The 24,406-nt window shown below is 43.9% G+C and overlaps 1 protein-coding gene across 1 annotated transcript in view; it reads right to left on the reverse strand.

The window, feature by feature from the left end:
• The window catches only part of LOC125883246 (plexin-B2-like), a 259,257-nt gene that overhangs the window by 158,372 nt on the left and 76,479 nt on the right, over positions 1-24,406 (reverse strand). The window contains exon 2 of the mRNA XM_049567498.1: positions 17,844-17,901. The gene's annotated coding sequence lies outside the window, so the exon portion shown is untranslated. The remainder of the gene's footprint in view (positions 1-17,843; positions 17,902-24,406) is intronic.

Below are 24,406 nucleotides of genomic sequence, written 5' to 3' on the forward strand. Positions count from 1 at the left end.
TCCGCTCTGATCGAGGCCACAGAGACCGAGCGGCTCTGACATGAAGTGGAAACTAAACAGATCCATGTTGGAGGAAGAATGTCTTTGTTTACAGAGACATGTTTACAGAAAGCCAGAAGACCTCATGTGAGAGTATTAAGTGGTGTAACTGCTCTTTACCTCCCCGTCCTCCCCTCCGTCCTCCCCTCCGTCCTCTCTCTCTATGAAAACTCATTTCTAAGGATTTATGATGCCACATTATCAGGAAACAAGTGCAGTGTTATTCCTTTATTTCCCCGGAGAAGTCTGTCTGAACAGCTACCTGCTCTACATTCACTTTATTCACACACTCATAACAGGGAGAGACCAAACACGTCCTCAGTCCTGCTGTCCACTGAGACCCTGAGACAACTCCATGGGCGGACACAGATAAGAGGACAGCTGTTCATTCATTTCACAATCACACTCAAACAGGGCGGCGACAAATGAACACTGATCTGTGATTAACTTTTCAATGAGTCACTGAAATGTCAGAAAACGACTTCGTACAGGTCCCTGAAGCAACGAGCTGACACCTTCAGACTGCTGAACATTTCTCACACAACACTCCAAAACTTTTTCAATTAGTAATAATTTCAATCAGACAAGCAGCAACTCCTCGATTTCAACAAGCTGGAACTGGCAAATATTTGTCTTTTTTTCTTGATAAATGGCTCCGAGGGTCGGTTCAAAGACCAACTTTGTGTTTCTGTCGTCCCACTGCAGAGAAAAAGACCCTAACTGTGGAAGACACCTCCATCATTTGACCACAGATGAACTTTTAAATATTTTTGGACAAAGAGGACGGTGGTCACTGAGGGGGAATTAAAAAGGGACGTCAGACGTTGATGGACAGGGGGAACAATTACAGCAAACCACAGCAGTGCCAGTGTTTCTATGGGCCGCGGACTATTGTTTTAAGACAGACTTCAAAGGTTGTGAACATGTAAGGAATTCACTCTGTCGACGACGCACTCCTGTTCATTGTGCACTCTGTATGAACTGCCCAGATGTGCAGCGTGCACTGAATACAGCCTTAAATGAAGAGGAAAGGTCTGAGGCCCCCGATTCATGTCATCCCACCTCATCTAATCCTCTAAACACACTGACTGACCCGATGAGTTCTTGCCCATGTAAGTTCACTTTCAGCGTTTTGTTTGCCCTCGGGAAAGAGGAGGCTGATAACTGCCTGCTGAATCTAGTTCGTCTGTAATGCTTTGTGGGATTCAAGTTACCCAGCCAAAAGAAATTTGTTTTCAGAGCCTTGAAAACTCGGTCTTATTCAGCATTTAAAATGTCTACATTTCACAGTTAAAATCATTGTATTTCTAAGGACTGGTAACAATCAGTGGATTTCCTTTCAGGGACAAAGTAAATCTTTCACATCTAATTCAAATTTGATGAAGTCAGACACGTAAATCTATTCTGTTGACCAAGTCGAACCACTTTAACAATGGTGACCTTTAGTAACAACAGAGAGTCAGAGAGTCCAACCTGCAGGAAGCTGTCTGAGGTTGTGCCCAAAACATTCACTCATTCACTCCTCACTACTCACTATGTAGGGAGCTGTATGTAGAGGACTGTACAGTGAGCTCATCTGCTCAAACACTTTCAGACACTCGCTGACTCTGTATTTGTTATAAAAACATGAAATTATACTGAGTGTATTTTCCCCAAATTAATATATAACGTGACAAAGTACTGTGTGTGTGTTTGTGTTGTGATGCTGCTCTGTTGAACTGTCATTTCCTGTTGAACCTTTGTTGTGTTGAAGTTTGTTTCACCGTCAGTTGAGAGCTAGCAGTGACCCGTCTCGCTAACATTAGCTAGCATTATTAGCCCTGCTCTGAACAGTAGCTGTCAGAGAAGATCAGATTTATTTTTATCTCCTGAGGATCGACGACGACACGTTAAACTGAAAGTTTGTTACAGGACAAAGTTAAACATGTACAGCAGGTTGGAATCCAGCTGCTCTCTCTCCCCTCGTCCGTCTGTTCCCTCGGCGCAATGCATGATGGGATATAGTGCTCGGTGAGTGACCATCGGTTGTACGCTACTTTTCATGGTGCATTGTGGGATACTTTTAATCCACTGTAATTCCCACTATACAATCAGACAGCACTACAAAATGGTGAACTCACTGTTAAACTTTATTTAACCTCCTCTGTCTGAGGATGAACTGGTTTACACACAGGGATGAGACGGGAGTTGATGGTGCAAAACTGGTTTGACAGTCAACAGTAGTTAACTGGTAATTAGCTGAAACACAGAGTTTTTCCCCACTTCCATAATAAACCGAACAGGAAACAAAATGCAAACAATCCAGTACTAAACAGAAAGAGAGCTGTTGCCACTGACCAGCATCATCAAGTTGCTGGCTAGCTAGCTGTTAGCTCAACGGACCTCCAACAGTGTTAATTCGCCCTGGAAAAGAGTCTCTACGTCACCAGGCCTCTGTAGCACTGCCTGTTTATGGTGAAGATGGACATTTGACTTTGGCTGTGCCACTTTCTGCTGTGATTTTAATGGCCTTAAAGTGATTCACTGATTATCAAAATTGTTGCAAATTTATTTATTGTCAATCCGTGGCACAAGAATAATTCCAGGATTTTAGCTGTTAGCTTGAGCTAACACGACGTGGGAAAAAAGTTGATTGTATCACTCTTTTAAAAAACATTTAAAAAGCCAATCAAAATTTTAATCTTGAGTCACGTCCCTGTGTGATCGGGGTCGGGTACCGAGCGCTAACTAAATCACGCTGCTGACACTGAGCACTGCTTCATGTTAAATCAGTTGGTGCCAAAATGGCGCCTGCTCCTCTGTGACTCCATCCAGCAGTCTGGACGATAATGAACTGATGAGTCTCTCCCAAAGATCAGGAGCCTCGTTTATAAAACAGTGTGTAGCATCCATCCTAAAAATATATGTGCAAAAGCCAAAAATGGTTTGCCCCAAAAAATATTCAACCATTTCTGCAATCAGGCTCCACTTCGCCGTCTGCGTCACCAATTTTCTGTGACAAGTGCTCGTCTGTTTTAATAGATCACGACTTGACTGTGAGAAGTGTCGTACGCCCTCTTTCAGGCCTCATTTTGAGTGTATGCGATGTATACGAAGGAGACACCAGATCTCTGCTCATCATCAGCAGCAGAATGAAGCAAAGTAATTCAGCGACTCCCAGTCTGATGTAACCAGAGGGTGTGTGGAACTGGGCCGACGCTGTGGACTGAATTTATGACTTTTCCATGGCGGTCCATCACTTAGTCGGAGAGCTGCAGTGACTTCAGTGAATAAAAATGTTCTTTGCTGTCAAACACGTTAAATAATGTCTCAAAGTATGACTCAGAGAATTTTCCTAATTTTCTTGTCAAACATCTCAAATTTTAACAGCATTCACAGGATTCCTAGAAAAGCAAGGGAGAGGTTCGACAGGCTTAACTCCTGCACTCAGAGCAAAAACAAAAATAAAGAATTTCTCCTCGGGGATGAATGACTGGCTCTGTGTTCTGTCCTCAACTGCCCCGACAAACAGATTTCTCCATCACTGCCTGAAGGCCTCTGCACACCAAGTCTGTATGTGACACACAGAAATCTTGCTCACTTTATTTTCAGATGTGCAACAATTTTGGACGATCCATATGTGTATCTGTGTTTTTGTATGCATTACGTAATAACCAGAGGATCTGCAGTTCGATCCCCGGCTCCTGGGCCAAGACACTGAACCCCAAATTGCTCCTGATGGCTGTTCCATCGCTGTGTGTAGCAGGTGGCACCATGTATGGCAGCCTCGGCCACCAGTGTGTGAATTGGTGAATGTGATTTGTGATGTAAAAGCACTCTGAGTGGTTGGAAGACGGGAAAGGAGCGATACAGGTGCAGTCCATTTACCATTAATAAAGTATCTATCTATCTGCAGTGGCCTTGAGGCTGCGATTAGCACCACAGGAAAAGAAGCATCCTCTTCATTCTCTCAGAGAGGTGGAGGTGTTCAGGGTCCAGTGACAGACACAGCAGGGCCGTCCAGCAAATAAATTAAGGTGCCATTAACTTCTGCAGTGATGCAATACGTCATCTAGCTCCATTACTGCGTACTAACAAGTTGGCAAATGACATACTACTGGAAGCTAACTTCCTGCGAGGCATTTCATCCTCTCACCTCTACTGATATCAGACTCATCAGAATCAGAATCATCAACTCTGTTTCCATCTTCAGTCTGAAATACTCAAATTACTATGGGGGAGGAGCATTGGATTTTCCCCAACCAACCACGAGAGACCAACGTATCTGCCTGAATCTAACGTCACTTTAACTCCACACTAATGTGTAGCTGCGACCAGTTGTGCCGGGGTTTTCAGAGAGGAGCGGAGTAAAGTAAAACAAACTGTGGAGTCAGGAGACATTGAGAAGACAACCTCGAGAGCAGCGTCTATCTTGTCTGTAGCCCTCGCTATTATCATAATTACTCCCCATTGGTTCTGGCACACTGCTTGACAACAGCCTCACTCATATACTGCAGAAATAAATTACAGTAGATGCACCGTGAAATAACAGTGACATGCGGGCAGAGAGATTACTATATGCAGACTGTGAAACCCACCTACAGTCATTTTGGAATCTAATATATTGTAATATCCTTTTAAGTACATTACAGCAGCAGGGTTGTCCCTTGTCTCTGGTCTTGTTTGTGATACTCATGGACAGGATCTCGAGGTGCAGCCACGTGGAAGAAGAGGTCCAATTTGGGGACCTCAGAATTGCATCTCTGCTCTATGCGTCTCTGGGGCGGTTTGAGTGTGACGTGGTCAGGATGGGAGTCAACACCTCCAAATCTGAGGTCATGGTTCTCTGCTGGAGAACGGTGGATTGTTCCCTCTGGGTTGGGAGAGAGTTACTGCCTCAAGAGAAGGAGGTCAGGTATCTCAGGGTCTTGTTCACAGTGAGGGCAGAATGGAGCGTGAGATGGATCGGCAGATTGGTGTGGCGTCTGCAGTGATGCAGAATGTATGCTGGTGAAGAGGGAGCTGAGCCAGAAGGCAAAGCTTTCGATTCAACAGTCAACAGTCACCTACGGTCATGAGCTCTGGGTAGTGACTGAAAGAATGAGGTCACAGATTAGGGGTGGGCGATATATATCGTTAACGATAACATCGTCATTGTTGTTTTAACAATGTGCAAATTTACGTTATCGAGTATGCAAATGACTTCACAAAAACAACTGAAAACACACGTTGAAACCAGGTTGAAACCCCACACGTTCACTGAACAAGAATTACGTAATTTGCATGCAGCAGCACGCCGCAGTACGCCTAGGTGGTCACATGATCTCTCACTGGTACCTTCCCGGCAGGTCAGCCTGCTGCTAAACAAACATTAGCGAGACAACATGGCAACACCACCCACGGATGCTCCAGCAACTTCGGAAGACGTGGGTCAACTGTAGTGATAGGTCCCAGCCTGTCAGGTGGGAACTAAGGTCATGCTGTATTGTGTTGCAGGGGAACAATTAAAGGGTTGCTCAAGAACCTGAAGCCTGCGTGGTTCATGAGTGGTTTGCGGTTATAGCAATAAATAACTGAACATGGTGTCAGAAGTAAAGTCCGACGTGAGCGACAGTACTAGTGACTTAGTCTGCATATAGCGACACGCAAAAGTGTCTAGTTTTAGGGAAGGTTTGCAGCACTGGAAGACCGTCTACGGAGCTACCTAGCCTAGCCACAGTTAGCTGAACGAAGCAGCAACATGGCAAAGTTTCAAGTCTCCCCGCCGGTAAAGTTCACCTTCAAGGCTGAAGACTGGCCTAAATGGATTAAACACTTCGACAGATTCCGCATTGCTTCTGGACTGGAGACGCAAGCAGAAGGGAATCACAGGAATGTGATCTTTGAGAAAGCAAAGTTTAATCAGCGGCATCAAGAAACGGGCGAGATGGCCGACAGTTTCATTATGGCGCTGCGCTGCCTGGTGGAGCACTGCGGTTATGGGGCTCTATATGATGAGATGGTGAGGGACAGGCTTGTGGTGAGTCTGCGGGACAAACACCTATCTGAACAGTTGCAAATGGACCCGCAATTGACGCTACAAAAGGCCGTCACCAGAGTCAAACAGAGCGAGCAGGTCAAAAAGCAGCAAGAAATGTTAAGAACATTGTGTCCATTAATATCATCCATGAGAAACAATTAATGAGCTATAACTCAGGCTGTTAAAAAAAACCACATATTTAAAAGAATATTGTCTAATTATCGTTATTGTCAAAATCCCCCAAAATATCAAGATATTGTTTTTTGTCCATATCGCACACCCCTATCACAGATACAAGCGTCTGAAATGAGTTTCCTCTGTAGGGTGTCTGGGCTCAGCCTTAGAGATAGGGGGAGGAGTCAGACATCTGGAGGGAGCTCGGAGTAGAGCCGCTGCTCCTTCATGTTGAGGTGGTTCAACATCTGATCAGGATCCTCCTGGTCCAGCTGGTAGGAGGCCCCGGGGCAGACCCAGAACACACTGGAGGGATTATAGATCTCATCTGGTCTGGGAACACCTCAGGATGGATGGATGGATGGAATTACAGTAACTGCACCATAAAATTACAGTAACATGCTGGTGTCTCTGCTGCTATTTCATGGTGTACACACTTCCAGCGTGGCTAAAAATCATCAAGTTCCATCAAGTCTCATCATCCATCTTCTTAAAATCTCAATCTGTCATGGATCTGCCCACTAACTACATAATAACCCTCATTTAGCGGAAATTAAACGGTGAAATCACAGCTGATGACGGTTGTCGTATCAATTACACAACAGTGTAAGCAGCCACATGGTCACAGGGTAAAATATCAGCAGATTCATTTGGATTTTCCTTAATCGCAGACGTCTATTTTTAGGGGTGAAATAATCCCTCACACCTCACGCTCCTTCTCTCCCCACAGAGCTTAGTTGAGCAGAAATGCAATACAAAAAATAATATTCCCAAACACACAATCGAACTCTGGTGAACAGACTCCGGCAGCAGCAGCAGCAGCTGAACTTCTCTCTCTCTGCTACAGAAAATGAAATGCCAAGCCCGGCTAAGGACATAATGAAAAAGCTATTATCAGCATGAGCTTTCATCAGCACTGCATTCAGCCATGTTCAATACAAACTGATTCTCTCATCTCATGCTGTAGCCCTCTGAATGCTGGGATATAATAAAGGAGGCGAGATAAGAGACAGAGATCACTTTTTTTCTCCCGCTGAAGAAGAAGTGCATCAGCACATTTACAGACAGGGACGAGTTCTTGGGAGCGACACACACGATCACATTCGCCACCGCAAAGGCCAACGTAATCAACCTGTCATTGTACGAACCTGATACATTCAAATCATTAGACGAGTCCAAACGTACGTATATACACACTTCCTTTACCTCCGTCCATTCATCTGTCAGCCTCCTCCTGCTGGGCCCTGTCTAATTCTTGATGTATTTATTCTCCATGCATCTGTCACCTCCGGCATCGCTCTGTCTGAATTCACATACAGTCGCTTCATACATCATTCAATGATAATCTAAATTATATATATTTGATACAATATTCAGACTATATCCAGTATATATTAAGGAGTAATGAGGTGCTTGAAGTCAGGTCTGTCATGTATGCGCTGTGCGTCACACTGGAACACAGTCTGAGATTTAATGTGACTCTCTGTAAATATTTTGTGTGAGACATCATCTCTGTGAAGCTCTGGAGCTCCAGCTAACGGTGCAGAGAAATACAATCCACACCAAATAACTGAGTGTTTCAAAGGACCTACAAGATCATTTACAGTATTTTAAGCTGATTAAAACTTTTGTCTAAAGCCTAGTTCACATTGCACGATTTTCACCGCGATTTTGACGTCACAGAGGATCTTGAGAGCCACCTTGGGTCGGAGGTGAGTCGGCAGATAGTCTGCCACGACGAGTCCTCATGTGTGAACAAGCCTACGAGCAAGTCGCCCCCTCGTCTGTGACTGGGACTGGATATCTGGCACGCTAAAAAACTGGAGAAGTGTGACACGACTGACAAAGAGCATCAGCCAATGAGAGGCGGGATACGTCCCACGTCAGCACGCAGGAGGACAGAAGAAATGTGAGGAGGACGAGCCGCAGGGTTGCCAGGTCCGCTTATTAGCCACAACTTTGGGCTTGTTTCTAAACATCACCTTCCTCTATATATATCCGTCTAATCAGTTATTTAAATGCCTGATAGTCGCTTCTTTTGGGCTTGTTTCCAGAGCCCTGGTTGCTTATTTCTCTCCCAAGATCTGACAACACTGACAAGCCGGCGAGCAACAACAACAACAATGGCGGCGTCCACAGGATCACGGGGAGCACGTTGTGTTTGGACCCAGGCCCTGGAGGCAGATCTGATTCAACATCGATCTGGTCTTCGTTTGGAGCTTCAAAGTTTGATGTTCAAAATGGCATAAATGACATGAACCTTTTTGTTTTCTAAATATAATATATAATATATATACAATATAAACATAAGTCCAAAAATGCATATAGCTTAAAAAACACCTCATACTATGTTACTGAGTGGCATTCTCGGAACCCATCGGCTGTATTTGGCATCTGACTTACGGCAGACGGTGATACAGCCTCTGGGGGCAGACCCCCAATTTTTTGGCATTCCGGTTTGATTTGGGCGGAGGAGGCGAATTTCCGTTTCCGACTTCCATTTATTTATAAGTAAATATGCTGAACCATTGCGATGGATTCAGAGTTTGCAGTGACACTAATTATGTTCCGCCTCGTTAGTTCACCGCACAGACCGTTTACCCGGCAACAACTGCAGCCGGCTCTAACGTGATTGGTCAATATCACACGGACTACAAACAGCCTACAACCGGAAACCAGGGCTCTTCCGCTCTTCTTCTGGAGGCAAGATCTCCGGGGTTTGCCTACAGACTCTACATTCACTAATTGAGTGCGTTTCCATGCACAGTTTAATTCCCTTTTCATTCAGAACGAAAGTTCATTCCTATTAACAGTGATCTTGTAAACACCTAATTCAGAATGAAAATGGCCAATGTGACTAAAAATTCAATCCGATGTAAGGGGCTGGAATATTCCGTTTCTAATTCCCAATGAAAGAATTTCTCGCACTTGTATACACTCATTCCTCTTTAAGTTCATTCCAGTCTTTCTGCACATGCTCGTTTCCTTGCCCTTGTGGTGCCATGACGTATATAGCGCGCACGCGACAAGATGGCAGCTTCTAAAAGCACGGTCTTCTGTCTCCCTTCTTCGACCTTCTGCCTCCCTTCTCCTCCTCAACAGACGAAGCATTAGCAGAACAAGGTTGTTGTCGTACTGCTGCTTCAAGAATATAAGCAAAACAAGCCCAAAAAAGGCACTAAGAACGGCGTCGTCAAGCATCTTGTTATCCGGAGCGAGGACTACAGTGTTTTCTTCCAGTAAACGTAAACACGTAACATCCGCCCCGCCCCCTATCCAATCAGAAACCTTCCCTGCCCCAAACCTTGCGCAGACCTGAATAAAGGCGATTAAACTGATCTCCGTGTAAACCCTCATTCAGAATGAATATTTCCCATGTAAACTACCTGGAAAGCCTTTAATTCAGAGTGATTTCATTCAGATTTATTTCATTCCGAATGAGAAGCCATCATGTAACCACACCCAGTGAGTTGTGTCAGATTACAGTTCTAAGGTGAAGCATTGTTTCTGTGACATTCTCAACACGGGACCAATGTTGGCCGAATAACAGTGAGTCATATTTTACTTTTAAAAGAGAAACGATGAGGACTCACCTTCAGTCTAACAGCATCACAGACACAAACCCAGAAACTAGCCTGATGAGATGTTCATCAAAAAGTCTCTTTCCAAAAAAGTCTTGAAAAAGGGTGCGTCGTCTTATTTGGATCGATGTAGATACTGATGCAGTTTTCACAGTTTTCTGTAATCATTTTGTTGAGTTATCAGAACTAATAAAAATAATTACTTAAACTTCAAAATAAGATCCCAGTTGTTATGAAACATAATAATCATTGATATGTAGAAAGGCTTCTGTCGGCTGTCTGCGGCTGAAGACTTTAATCAATTCAGAATATTTTGGATTTCACATCAGTCTAACCAGGAATGGTGTCGTTCATCTGTCTCTGCTGGACGCAGCACGAACACCACTGCTTTCTTTTGACAGTCAGTCAGTCTCGGAGAAACACAATCACTCCTGCAGGGAAAATTTGGAGCTCAGAGGAAACTGAGAACGCTTTTGGTTAAATGAGGCCTGTGCAAACATGAAGCTCTGCGGTGGAATAATGACGGGATATTAGAGGTTTTAAAACATCAGGTGGATGAGCAGAGACTGGAGCTGCATCTCAGGGTTTGGAACAGGTTTGGTTTTATGGAGGATTGTTGTGTTTTTAGTTTTGGTGTTTGGGGTGTTATAATTCATTTGTGGTCGTCCTCATGCACAAAAGCTTCATCACTGATTATCAGTTGTTGCTCAGCTGCTTCAGTCCAGTTCAGTGTGTTTATTTAACCCTTTATGTCAATGCTCATGACAGCAGCAATTATTAAAAAGTAAGTCAAAATGTTTATTTCAGCTTCTTAGAAGTGAATATTTTCTGGTTTCTTTCCTCCTCTGTGACAGTAAACTGAATATATTTGGGTTGTGGACAAACCAAGACATCTGAGCATGTCATGTTGGGCTGATTGACATTTTTCACAATTTTCTGACAGACCAAAGACCAAACAACTAATCAAAAGGGGGTCCCACCTGGTACGAGCAAGGTGTCCCTAATAAAGTGGCCAGTGAGCGTAGATGTCAAAATATTACACATACACTGCATATCTTTTTATTTGTTTTATTCTGGAGAGTAAAAAGTATATGTTTGGTTTCAGCTGCTGCCCACCCATGTATCTATATATGTAAATATTTTAACCCTTTCCACAGTGGGTATCCGACGCAGTGCAAAAGCAGCTTCTGTGTTCAGTGACGTTAAATCGCTCTCTCTCAGTGGAGTCTGGCTCTGAAGACATCAATATAATGACTTCAATTTCCAGTTGGAAATCACAGTCTGATATTAAAGCTGTGGAAATACTCTCAGTACAGTGTACACTAAATGATATTGATTTTCCTCAGCTGGGGCTTTTTTAAAGGTGGCTAAACTACATTTTGTTGCTGACCCGTCCACAGCAGTACATTGCTGAGCTTCCATGTTGGACTCCAGCCTGCTGACTGACATGTACTGTGGGTAACACACTGACTCTGGATCAGTACCTCACACAACCCTACTTCAAAAACTCTGAACTGTCCCTTTAATAATTACTGTCATAATGCCAGCGTGTGACAACAGCTCCAGCATCCCACTAATTCTCTGCAGATCATAACAAACGTAGGAGGAAAAAGCTCCTGTGCAGGTGATGATTTGAGAAGCTCTCAAGTCGCGTTCAGTCTTCCTGTAAATCTGCAATAATTCAGTTTGAGTCTTCTCTGTGTGCTGGACCAAATAATCTGTCCACAGCAGTGTGTGTGTTCACAGATGACGCCTTAAAGCTGTGACACTCTGTCTGGATCTGAGCCTTTAAAATGGGAGAGAGTGTTCTGGAGCAGCAGAGGAACTGTTGTTACACGTGTTGACAGTAATACTGACAGTCGTCTCTGGTGTGTTGAGTGTGCGAGTGGAGTTCACATTTTTGGAGCCAGCCTTCACAGCTGCAGCTCCCCTCTGAGACACACAAACACCCACACGGACACACAAAGATGCAAACACACTCCACTTCCTCCTGCAAAATAAACCTCAGTTTTCCTGCAACACCTCCCACAGGAAGGTGGGAGAAGCTCAGTGTGTGTGTGTGTGTGTGTGTGTGTCTGTCTGTCTGTCTGTCTGTGCACTGAGATTTAAGACGTGTTTGTCAAAACTTTGTCTCAGAAAATATGAAACTACTTATGTAGGTACGTACAGTGCACGCTGGATGGATGGAAAATAACACTTAAACTCATGTATGATAAAAATGGACTTCACAGAACGTCACATTCTGACAGCGCTGACTGAATCATAGGCTACGACATTCGTCCATTGACGTCAGTATGCAAGACCAAAACCTCATCAGCGTGCACCACCCGTCTACGCCGCTGTAGAGGTCAGAGAAAAATGAAAAAATAAATCAAGCCCTTCTACAGCGGCATTTATGTGTTGAAGAAGAGGAGGAGAATGTGGATGAGGTCCTGGGCGGGAAAAGAGGCCAGTTTTGCAACGAGAGCTCAAAGTGTATTTATTAACATCTATTAGCATTTAGCATCGTGGTGCTGATCAGTGCGTATTTAATGCTGCATTTCTATTGGTTGGTCAGTAGACGTAGGTGGTGACAGCAGCCACACTGTCAGAATTTGATCCCAGACTGTCTTTGATCACAGACCGTGACGACGACCATCCTTTAACCTCTCTGACTGTGTGACGTAGGACCACCGTGTCAGAGCCACGCCAAAGATATCAACACGTTTCTTTCATGAAGGTCAGCTTTTTGTGTCGGTGTCTGACACTGGAAGTCACTGACCAGGCGCTGGTATTCAACAACTTCTAAGTGAGACCAGGTTGGCTACGCTGACACATGTCATATGACATAACATAAGTGACAACCGGACTTTCTTTAAGGCAAACATGATGTTTTCTCTAAACCTAGACTCACAAGTCAGTCTTTAGACACTTTGCTTAACTAAAGACTGATGACTTTCTCCCTGATTTTGTGTTTAGATGGGCAGATACAATTTCAGAGTGTAAAAAAACTCCCTGCGTTGCAGAACCAATAGTAAATCTGCAGGGCGGTCCTTCGGTGGCTCGCTGAACTCTTGTGCTTGCAAACATAGTCCCACTAGAAACACGTGTAGCGGTACAAAATGGCTCAGCTGTGCTCACAGAAAACGCCGTCAAAGTTCAGTGGATGTTTGTCGCGTTTGCGGCGACACATTCTCGCCAACTAAAAGAAACAAACATAATCTTTTACAAGGCCATGACTCATCCGTCCGGCCGGACTATAGAGGCAATCGCCTTGTTGTTTACAAATACTTCGGGTAGAAAACCAGCAGAGCTTTTAGCTATATATATATATATAGCCTGTATATCACATTTTTCACATCACTGTATCACCGTTTGGACTAATCTGATGTTTGTAAAGTCTATAAACACAATGATTGAACAAACATTACTATTTTGTGTGTGCACGTTTAGCTGGGCTAACCGTTAGCTGTTAGCCCTGTTAGCCGTTAGCGGTGTCTGTAATAGGTAATAACTCATTAAACGGTCCGTGAAAAAAATATCTTTTCCAGCGGATATCTTAGTTACAACATGATTGAGCTAGCAAAGCAGTTTTGTGTTGCTATGTGTGGTATTTATTCAGTTTTAGGAAATCACGATGTCTAGAAAGCATCAGTGGCTGCAGCTGACAGGGACAGCTAACTCTAGCAGCAAAGCTAACATCAGGACGTCATCTGTTAAAAGCCTCCCGTTGTCGGATACCACATGAAACTACTCCAGTTAGCTCAATCATGTTGTAACTAAGACATCCGCTGGAAAATATTTTCTTCACGGATGAGCACACGTTTGATAAAACGGAGTTAAATCTCTCAGCATCCATTTTCAAGCTCTCTGTGTGTTTGTTTCCTTGCGGACGAGAAAAGGGGGAGCGCACGTTTCCGAGAAGGCGTGTCCTTTTCAAAAATGCAAGAGGCGTTGCTTTGTTGCCGGCCGTTTTCGCCGGTGTGTTAAACACACTTTAGAAAGGAGTGTCCCCAGACTATCAGAAGGCGGAGATCTCTGATTGACTGGTGGCGAGACTACTCTAAACCTAACCACATTCTTCTGTTTCCTAAACCACAGGAAGTCACCCTGAAAACAAAGGCTTTTTCTCCTTCTAAGGTCTGACTTTATTTTGAAAAAGATATTTAACAAGCACAAACTTCACATTTCCTGTGAAAACTGAAGTGTATTTTGAAAACAGACATTGCATGTAGCAGGCATAAACTGCCACGCCTTCCCTGAACATCCAAAACTGATGTTGATGGGGTTCAAGAGCCCTGGGTTTTTTCAAGATTAAGGTGGCAAAGGCCTGTGATTTTCAGCCTTCTCTGATTATATTTACCCTTTACAGCAGGCACATCCTGACAGCTGAGAATATTACTGTCAGGTATTGTCCCCCCTGTGTTAAATATGAAAGGAGGCTGAAAATCACAGGACATGTCTGTTCTGATGATACAAGTCAGCGGCCCTGAAATATGTGTTTCTCTTCTATAATACACATTCTACATCTCAGAGGCGATGTTTTTCGTCTTCCTTCGCCTTTCAAACGGGGCAGAGCTCCGTGGGAAATAGTAGGAGAGACACAACCCGAGGGGGAAGCAGGGTCTGACACAACAGCGGAGGGAGAGGCAGGTCCGTGGAGCTGTGCGCCAGACGAAAAAACAAGTGTGTCGCATTGAATGCGTGCCGCTACGGCGTCGCTTTGGGTTGTGAGCGCAAAAGACGCTAAATCTGAATGCCCCCATGCACACACACACACACACGCTTTAACCAAGGCAGCGGCCAAAATCACCCAGGCGGCCCACCTTTGTCTTAGATAGGCAGGGAAAACCCTGAGATGTCATCTATGGTCAGCTGAGGATACTGATTTCAATAATGTTTTAATGACTTAACATGGGTAGACAGCTGATGGGACAGCAGCCCAACATCACATAGTGGATAGAGACCAGGCTTCAGGAGGAAGCAGGACTGTGGCTGATGGGTATTTTACCTTCACGGTGCTGTTAAGGTGATAGTTTAATACGCAAATACTAACAAACATCCATTAAAACCAACCACGTTCGAACATTTTAGAATAATTTAACCTCAGGAACAAAACCAACATTTGACAAAATGATCTGATAATAAAGTTAAGGGTGACTTTAAAGCTTTTCCAGAGCTCTTTTATACCTTTTTATCCACCTGCCTCTGTGACTGGTCCAGTCCAAAAACTAAGAAATTCCCTCAGTCTCTTCTTAGGATAATGTGTTCATGAGAATGAGACAGCCAAGGTCACAATGACCTTGACCTTTGACCAACAAAAACTAATCAGTTCATGTTGAGTCCAAGTGAGTGTTTGTACTTGAAGAAATTCCCTCAAGGTGTTCTTGAGATTCACAAGGAAGAGACGTACGGACGAACAACCCAAAAACATAAAGCAGAGGCAGAAACAAGTTATCATTACTGTTCAGCCCTGATTTAAATAAAGAGCTGTCTGATGTGAGAAGTCGATGTTAAATCTAACCAGACCTTCAGCATCAGGATTTAATCCTCAGCCCAAACTGTGACTGGATCCCCACCAGTTCAAAGTAAACCTGCTGACTGGACACTTCCCAGTTCAAACAGCTCACTGCAGGAAACAGCAGACACACACAGTAACACTGTTTACACTGTTAAATATTAATATTCAGCCGGCAATTGTTCTGAAGGCGGTTTGTGATAAACATCAACACAGTTCAATAAAAGCTTTATTATTATTACGGCAGAACTACTTCCTGTATCAGTGGAATTATCAGACTCTCCTTCCTGTTTGCTCTTTATCAGCCAGACAGCCTCCCATGTGTTTATATACACACACACACATACGCACACACACACACACACACACACACACACACACAAAGCAGAGAAGTACAGTGTGTGTGTGTGTGTGTGTGTGTGTGTGTGTGTTATGAGGCCAAATAATTAGGTAACAGTTCTGCGATGTTATGTGTTGACACAGCAGCTCCAGTTTAATGAACTGGTTTTATGGGAATTTTATATGACGCAGCCTATAGGAAGAGAAGCAGGACGAGTTTAACAATAAAACAACACACCATGCGAACGGCCCCGCGAGGCTCAGATCCTCATTACACTACAGAAAACTGACCAGAGGGAAGATGTTGTTGGATGGACTCAGATGCACATTTAAGGGACAATATGATATTAAATAAGCTGAATAATAATTGTTTAAATTTGTGCAGTTTCTTGTGTATTAAGCTTTAATCTGTGATGATCTCTGCACGATGGTTTCATCATCACACAAGGTAACTGACTAACATCAGAGGAAAACAACTTATTCTTCAGTCCAAGTCGACGTTTGTGCCAAATTTAAAGAAATTCACTTAAAGTGTTCTTGAAATATCGTGTTTACAAGAATGAGATGGATGCAAGGTCACAATGACCTTTGACCTACAGTATGACCACTAAAATCTAATCAGTTCATGTTTGAGTCCAAGCGGACGTTTGTGCCAAATGTTTTTAAATTCCCCCATGGCATTCTTGAGATATTGTATTCACGGGAATGGGAAGGACGGACGGACGGATGAACAACCCAAAAATATAATACTTCCAGCGACGGCTGTCACCAACATGGAGGCATAAAAATACTCCGAAAAAATGCTTTGAAAATCAGAGCGTAAATAGAGAGTTGTTGACTAGAGATGATACGCCATCTCATGATGGTCACTTCCTGTCAGCGTTACAGATCAGAAGCACAGAGAGTCGTTGACTAGAGATGATACGCCGTCTCATGGCGGTCACTTCCTGTCGACGTTACAGATCAGAAGCACAGAGAGTCGTTGACTAGAGATGATACGCCGTCTCATGGCGGTCACTTCCTGTCGACGTTACAGATCAGAAGCACAGAGAGTCGTTGACTAGAGATGATACGCCGTCTCATGGCGGTCACTTCCTGTCGACGTTACAGATCAGAAGCACAGAGAGTTGTTGACTAGAGATGATACGCCGTCTCATGGTGGTCACTTCCTGTCAGCGTTACAGATCAGAAGCACAGAGAGTCGTTGACTAGAGATGATACGCCGTCTCATGGCGGTCACTTCCTGTCGACGTTACAGATCAGAAGCACAGAGAGTCGTTGACTAGAGATGATACGCCGTCTCATGGCGGTCACTTCCTGTCAACGTTACAGATCAGAAGCACAGAGAGTCGTTGACTAGAGGCGATCGCCGTCTCATGGTGGTCACTTCCTGTCAGCGTTACAGATCAGAAGCACAGAGAGTCGTTGACTAGAGATGATACGCCGTCTCATGGTGGTCACTTCCTGTCAGCGTTACAGATCAGAAGCACAGAGAGTCGTTGACTAGAGACGATACGCCGTCTCATGGTGGTCACTTCCTGTCAACGTTACAGATCAGAAGCACAGAGAGTTGTTGACTAGAGACGATACGCCGTCTCATGGTGGTCACTTCCTGTCTACGTTACAGATCAGAAGCACAGAGAGTCGTTGACTAGAGACGATACGCCGTCTCATGGTGGTCACTTCCTGTCAGCGTTACAGATCAGAAGCACAGAGAGTCGTTGACTAGAGACGATACGCCGTCTCATGGCGGTCACTTCCTGTCAACGTTACAGATCAGAAGCACAGAGAGTTGTTGACTAGAGATGATACGCCGTCTCATGGTGGTCACTTCCTGTCAACGTTACAGATCGAAGCACAGAGAGTCGTTGACTAGAGATGATACGCCGTCTCATGGCGGTTACTTCCTGTCAACGTTACAGATCAGAAGCACAGAGAGTCGTTGACTAGAGATGATACGCCGTCTCATGGCGGTCACTTCCTGTCAACGTTACAGATCAGAAGCACAGAGAGTTGTTGACTAGAGATGATATGCCGTCTCATGGCGGTCACTTCCTGTCAACCACCAGCTTTTTACAACCTTACAGAATGGAGCGTTGACAGTAGCCGTCTGTTTCACCTCGTCTCGTCATCAGTGTTTGGTCTGAAGTGGACTTTAGAAAATCAAAATCTGAGAGGAGATGTGAAGGCAGAGAGGAGAGTATTGACCACTCACCTGTTCAGTGCTGAGGTCAGTTGAACTCTGATGACATGAACCTCCTCTGTCTCCTCTCCTGAAACAAAACACAGAAGACACATTCATTATTTATCGGTCTGGTTCCATTCAGCTTCAACGTAAATAAGAAATCCTTCAAACTTTATTTAAACTTCCTCTTCACAGCGACCCTGCAGTAACCAGCCAAAGGTTTACATCTCCAACTTTATTAACAGTGACGCAGAACACAGACACACATTCAGAGTGTGAACGTTAAAACATGACTGCTGGCTGTAAATGAGATCTGAGCTTCACTCGGAGGATCCTCCCATGAGGTTTGGCGAGCGTTGCATCAGCCCGAGCGGTCAATTAGAGTTAAAACACGGAAATCTGGAGCCACGAGGTACAAACCGCCGTCTGAAGTTTCGTTATGCAGAGAAACAGCTCAAATCTGAGCAGACGTATAGGAAGTGAACTTTAGAGAAGACGACGCCCACACACACCGTCTCTGCTTCAAAGTAGGACAACACTCACACACACAGATGCTAATTACACTTAATGGAGGAAACACTCAACTTTTCTTGTGACTCAATCAGTGGTCCATGTAATCTGGACCAAACCAATCAACCTCCTCCACCACCAGTCATCATCCATGAGTCAGAACGGTTCAACTCCACAGGCTGGAGGATGGTCGGCCTCAGATTAACACCGCTCACTGTAACACTGATTCAACCTGCTTCATGGTCTAAATCCAGCTTCCTCACATGTAGGACCATTATACATTCATTAAACTGTGCATCTTAGATCCAACAGCAAACACAGCAGATAAGTATCTGATCAAGGACCTGATGTGACACGTCTGGTTCATGTCTTCCATCAGCAACACACAGCGTACAGAAAACAGATGGACTGTAAGTAGGGCTGCTGCGGCATGAGATTTACTGTCTCAGAAAATATTACGGTAGACACGGTCCCTAAAATAATACCAGGATATTTCAGGGTATTTTTGACGATATGACAGATTAGTAAAAAATATTTTAGTATTAATTTAAGAAGAAAAAATCACAATAAAATCAGTGATGTAGTTTCACAGTTTATTTCAAATATCCAGTAAAAACTAAAGAAAAATGATCTCTCGTTTCTTTAGTTTGTGAACAACAGCAGTAACTCGGAGTGAGATTCAGATTCTGTTGCAGTATTAATAGTTCAACTAAATCAAATCTACCACTAATTACACATTTAAACAAATGTCCCCTGGGATCTATATATATATATAGATGAACAGGTGACGCTGTGCTGCTGCCAGAGGAGCCGCTGAATGAGTTCCCTCTGAGCGCTAAGAGAAGGAGAACATTCAGGACGCCACAGTTTATTCCACACTACTGAAGCTGCTCCTCTTTTTGGAACCACAGAGGAGTCCATCATCATCTCACTTTCAGCCTTGCTTGTTGTTGCCATGGGTAACAGTGTCACGTCAGTATGTCAACAAGCTGAAATGTCACAAATATCACTGCATGAATTATTAATATTTAGGGCCGTAACGGTACGTGTAATTGTGTCGAACCGACTTTCGGTTCGGCACGACCCTGTACTGACTTATTGGGCGCAGGATATTATTTTACTTTATTTTGTTTTATTTTAATTCAGTTTTTGCGAGCCGAACCATTTAAAATATCTAGTTCCCCGACGGACATAATTGAGTGACGGACCGAGCCCGATCGTAAATCTTTGCTTTCACTTTGTGCAGCACATTCTCGCAACATGGCAAGTGAGCCTGACGAACCTGAAGACCCCCCAGCAAACCTTAAGTCCTCCGTTTGGGAACACTTTGGTTTCAGGGTAAAATACGAAGATGGAAATAAACAAGTTGACAAGACAAAAGCAGTGTGCCGACACTGCAGAACAGCGGTTGGGTATGTACTTGGAAACACGTCTAACATGCTAACGCATCTAAAGCGACACCACCCGAGTTTGAACGTTAACCGGCACGACTAGAAAAAGCAATCTGGTGCAAACTACGATATCGTCGTCGTTTAAAAAGAAAGAGCGTTTCCCTGGCCATCGCGCTAAAGAAATAACCAACGCCATAAACTGAATCTGAGCAGGCTTTAAAGCTGACCAGCTGCACTATACTTTTTATTTTATTTGAGTAAATTGTTTAAGCAGAAATTTATATTTCTATTTTCATTCAAACAATGTGAAAAAGCAGGATTTTATATATATTTGTTTCATTCAAAATTGTGTAAAAAGAGTTAACTGCTGTGGTGGTATGTTTTAATAAGGTTACCAATAAAGTACAAGATATTTAATAGTTGTCTATTTTTTTCATTACTGTACCGAAAAAAAAAAACGAACCGTGACATGTGTACCGAGTTACGTACCGAACTGTGATTTTTGTGTACCGTTACACCCCTATTAATATTTTATATCAAAAATTACACTGGTATTATCGTGAACAAGATGATAGCAGAGCACCATATTTAGACGAGTAGGTCACTGAATAAGCGACGGTATTTGACGAGCTGGAATGAGAATGTGTTGGCAGAACACTCTGCGCCCGCTTTAAGTCATCTATGGTCAGCAAATTTATTGAAGATAATAATTTCAATGACTCGACATGGCTAGATGGAAATAATTTCTCACCCCACCCCTCATTTATAACTTCCTGCTCTTCCTGCAGCAGCCAGTTTCCATCAGCCGGCCTGCTTAATACAGTTCTCTATTCATGGGTCTTTCAAACAAACATCCAGAGATTACAATCTACTGGTCCACAGCTCATAATCATAGAATGTAAATCACTAGAGGCCACCTTGGGCCACCTCTCTTGGTCTTTCCCCAAGTTTAACAAGTTCTGCTCAGATATTTGTAAGTGCTTTTCAGAGGTATATAACTGTGATACCACACCAGATCCACGCACCGCCATCTTAGGTGGAACCCGTCACCTACCAGCTCTGTCCCACTTATAGAGGGTATGCGTTTACGTAACTCCTCCCCGTGACACGCCCCTCAGTCGGACTGAGTGGCAAAACAAACCTCCCTCACCATGGCGGAGTGTAGCAGTAGACACAGCAAGACCAGGAAAAGTATGGATTATCAGATGATCAATGATCCGTACGAGCTACCAAAGAACAAGTGGTCCACGGACACTGACGTGTGGCCTGGAATCAGGTATCCTGACATTTATATGTACCTGATTTCAACACTGGGAAAATGCACAACGCAAAGCCTGAAAGGATCCAAAAGACTCGATGCTTGGTCGTTCTCCAAGGCCGAATTTGTTGGCGACATTAAAGTGACGAGAACACCAAAGGATATTCTGGTTGTCTGTAGACAGATATGTATGTATACATAAACTGTGAGTTAGCTATTGTCAGGCATGCCTTGTTCATAGCTAACACTGCCACTCACTAATACTTTCAGTAGCCTGTAAAAAGATAGCTCCGACTGTTTGACAAATCTGTCTGTACAATCTATCGTACAACAGATCCCTTCCCCATTTTTGATATTGTTTTTAAGTTTTGGCGGCATTCAAGCTAACGCTGCCACTCGTCTTTGTCTTTCTGCCACTCAGTGGGCGTGACCGCAGTGACTTCCGCTTGCTGTGTCGTCACGTGCAAACCCTCTATAACAAAATAAATTATAATATGGCAAAAAGGAACAAGTGAACTCTGGAAAACTCAGACTGCTCCTCCTTTTTAGACCTGTTTGGCAGAGACTTGTTTCACACGGAGAGAGTTCGACACAGCGTTTCTCTGCTCTGTAATCTTTGATGAAACATGGCAGCCATTCACATCCTGTTTATCGAGAACAGCCTAAAGTGCTAAAGTGTTTGCATGGTGGCTACACATTTTGACCTGTCTCAAATAGAGGCCTGGTCTGGTTGCTAAGCAGTTCATTTTCTTTTATAAACGTTCTTCAGATGTATAAAGCAGGTTGTCGTCTGCTTCAAATTATGTGTCCGTTCCTCAGTTACCCTACAAATGATTCATACTCCTTTTATCTGTAAGGGTCCTCAGATCAAAAGAGTCTTTCATAAGAATTAATCCAAGCTGAGAGGACTGTTTTAACAGGATGTTGTGTCGCTGTAACTCTCTCCCTGATGTGCTGTCAGTCGGAGCTACGATCGATAATCAGGAGTTCAAACCAGGAAAGAAGAGGTAAGACCATCGAACTCCCGTCGTATTAAAACCTTTAGAGTTCGCTGTTGTTTTCGTAACACCATTCAAATTCTTCTTTTTGGTTATGAAGCACGTTGCAGTCTGACTCCACAGCTGATCTCAGACCTGCATGTTTTTCAGTCTCAACTGTTCTCAGATGAGTCGGTAGCTGTCTGCATGTCACCACCTGCTTCCCTCCACCTGTTGCTGCCTGTTGTCAGCGATCTTTCACAGGCGAGAGCAGCATCATAAAATCATTAAATGTGCACTAAAAGAAAAGAGCGCTGACTCCTCCAGCTCCTCCAGCTCCTCCACCACCTCCTCCAGCTCTTCTCTCTGGAGCTACAAAGCTTTGGTGCTCTTTGTGAAGGGGCGTTTGAGAGGAGGAGGAGACCAAGTTCATTACATGAAATGATGACAGTAAAGATCTCAAAGAGCTAATTATCTTGTCATCCTGTCCTCTGTTAGAGAGCGTTTAATAAAGGAGAGAAATTACTGTCACAGTCTTTATCTCCTCTGATTCAGCTCCAAATGAAAAACTCAAATCTTTCGCTCGTCTGCGTCTCTTCAACACAAACTCTGCTTGTTCTTTACAAATGATTTCAGTAGTGAGATATAGAGACTGGTTGGGTCCCGAGGACACAGTGTGCTGAGATACAGAGGGTGTATTCACCGCTGGATGATGGAGGCAGGATGGACTGGCAGGTGGTTGGATGGATGGATGAATAATATCCAGTTAATTAGAGAGTGAATGTGTTAAAATCCCTCCAACTGTCCCCTCGCTTCTTTTAACAACTAACTGGACTTTGTGAGAGGAACAAAATGTTCTGGAGGAAGCTGCTGAGAGGTGCACAGAGAGAGGAGCGCCGAATAAACCAACATGTTCAAATTCAGCTTTATGGAGTAACACCATGAACTGAATAAGTTTATATCATTTAAACCGCCATCTTGCAGCTGAGCCAATCGCAGGACGAGACGAGTCAGATCTGTCAGCGTTCCTTAGCGTCCCCATGTTTGGTCCCCCCTCTGTTGGGGTACCTAGCACACAGATCTGGTACTAAAAGGTGGAGCTAGAAACCCTGCAGTCTGATTGGTCAGTAGAGGACGGTCCTGATGACAAAGTCAGCTCAGGTACTACGTCACGTTAGAAATGTTGAGATGATGCGTATGAAACAATGTGTGGTTTGCAGAAACGTACGATGCCAACATTTTCCTGTGATGACTGGACTGCTGCCCCCGTCCTGACTGTACGTTCAAAAAAGAAGCTTCCAAAGAGGCAAATTCTCTCGAGGATGATCGCGCGAATCCTTCGAATGTTCGACTGTGCTTGTCAGTTCAAAGGAGCTGCAAAGCGACTACTGGCTTGAAAGCAGCGTAGTTGCTGCTTGCTGTTGTCCAGTCAAAAAGCTCATAGTTGGCCAACAGAAAGTTGTTTGGTCAATGAAAACAGAAAACGTATGTCATCCCATTCAAACCAAGCAAGGAAGACTTGCATGCTACGTCACACACTAAAAACTCACCAGACCAACCAGCTACCTCCACAACGTCGTCCCAAGCCTCGTTCTTTTTATTTTGGTCTCTGTAACCGAACAGTGACACATTATAAAGGACTGAGCGGGCACCAAACCAAGTGATCGACTTCTCGATATCCATTAGGGCCTGACCGATTTATTTTGTGTTCAAATTGTTCATATGCTGCTTGTTCCACACAATTTCTGATAATAAAAGTATTTGAAAATAGTAAAATGTTCTTCCTTCAATTTATATCTTTGTAACGAGTGTTTGAACTATATTTAAGACATCAAAAGCAGGTATTTCGAGGGTTTTAAATTGAAAAACGTAAAAATTTAAACGGCCGATATATCGGTTATCAGATTTTTTTATTCCATATCGGAATCGGCATCGCCCCCCCCAAAAAAATCAATATCAGTCGGGCCCTAATATCCATTGTCATAACAAGTGTGCTGTAGGAACCAAAGTCACATGGCTTGTTCTCTGGGACCCGCTTCATCGAAGCACGTCAGCATTCCGATTGGTTGTGGCCGAACAGCGCCAGAGCTCATTACCATAAAGTTAAACAAGTTTTAACTCCTTTCCGGACCGCTCTGGTCGCTTTGGTCAGCCAAGACGCGCGACTGACGACCAGGTCGCCCAAGTCGCCAGGCTCTTCCGCTGTTTTGGAAGCTCTGGTCGTTGTTGGTGTGAACATACAGTAAGAATCATAAATTAGGACTTCTTTAAAGCCCCACGTCGACAATCTGCTCCTCTGGAAATGCCCGAAATATTTGTGGAAGCAAATATGTCGGCACAAGGTCAAGGCCAAGAAGCCGGAGGAGAGGATGGACTTGCCGGTTTGTGCAGGTTCATGAGAGGAAACACAATATATACAGAATATATCATCATATTTCTCCTCCACTGTTGATGTCC

This window comes from Epinephelus fuscoguttatus, linkage group LG22 (genome assembly GCF_011397635.1).
Source record: "Epinephelus fuscoguttatus linkage group LG22, E.fuscoguttatus.final_Chr_v1".
Taxonomy (NCBI): Eukaryota; Metazoa; Chordata; class Actinopteri; order Perciformes; family Serranidae; genus Epinephelus; species Epinephelus fuscoguttatus.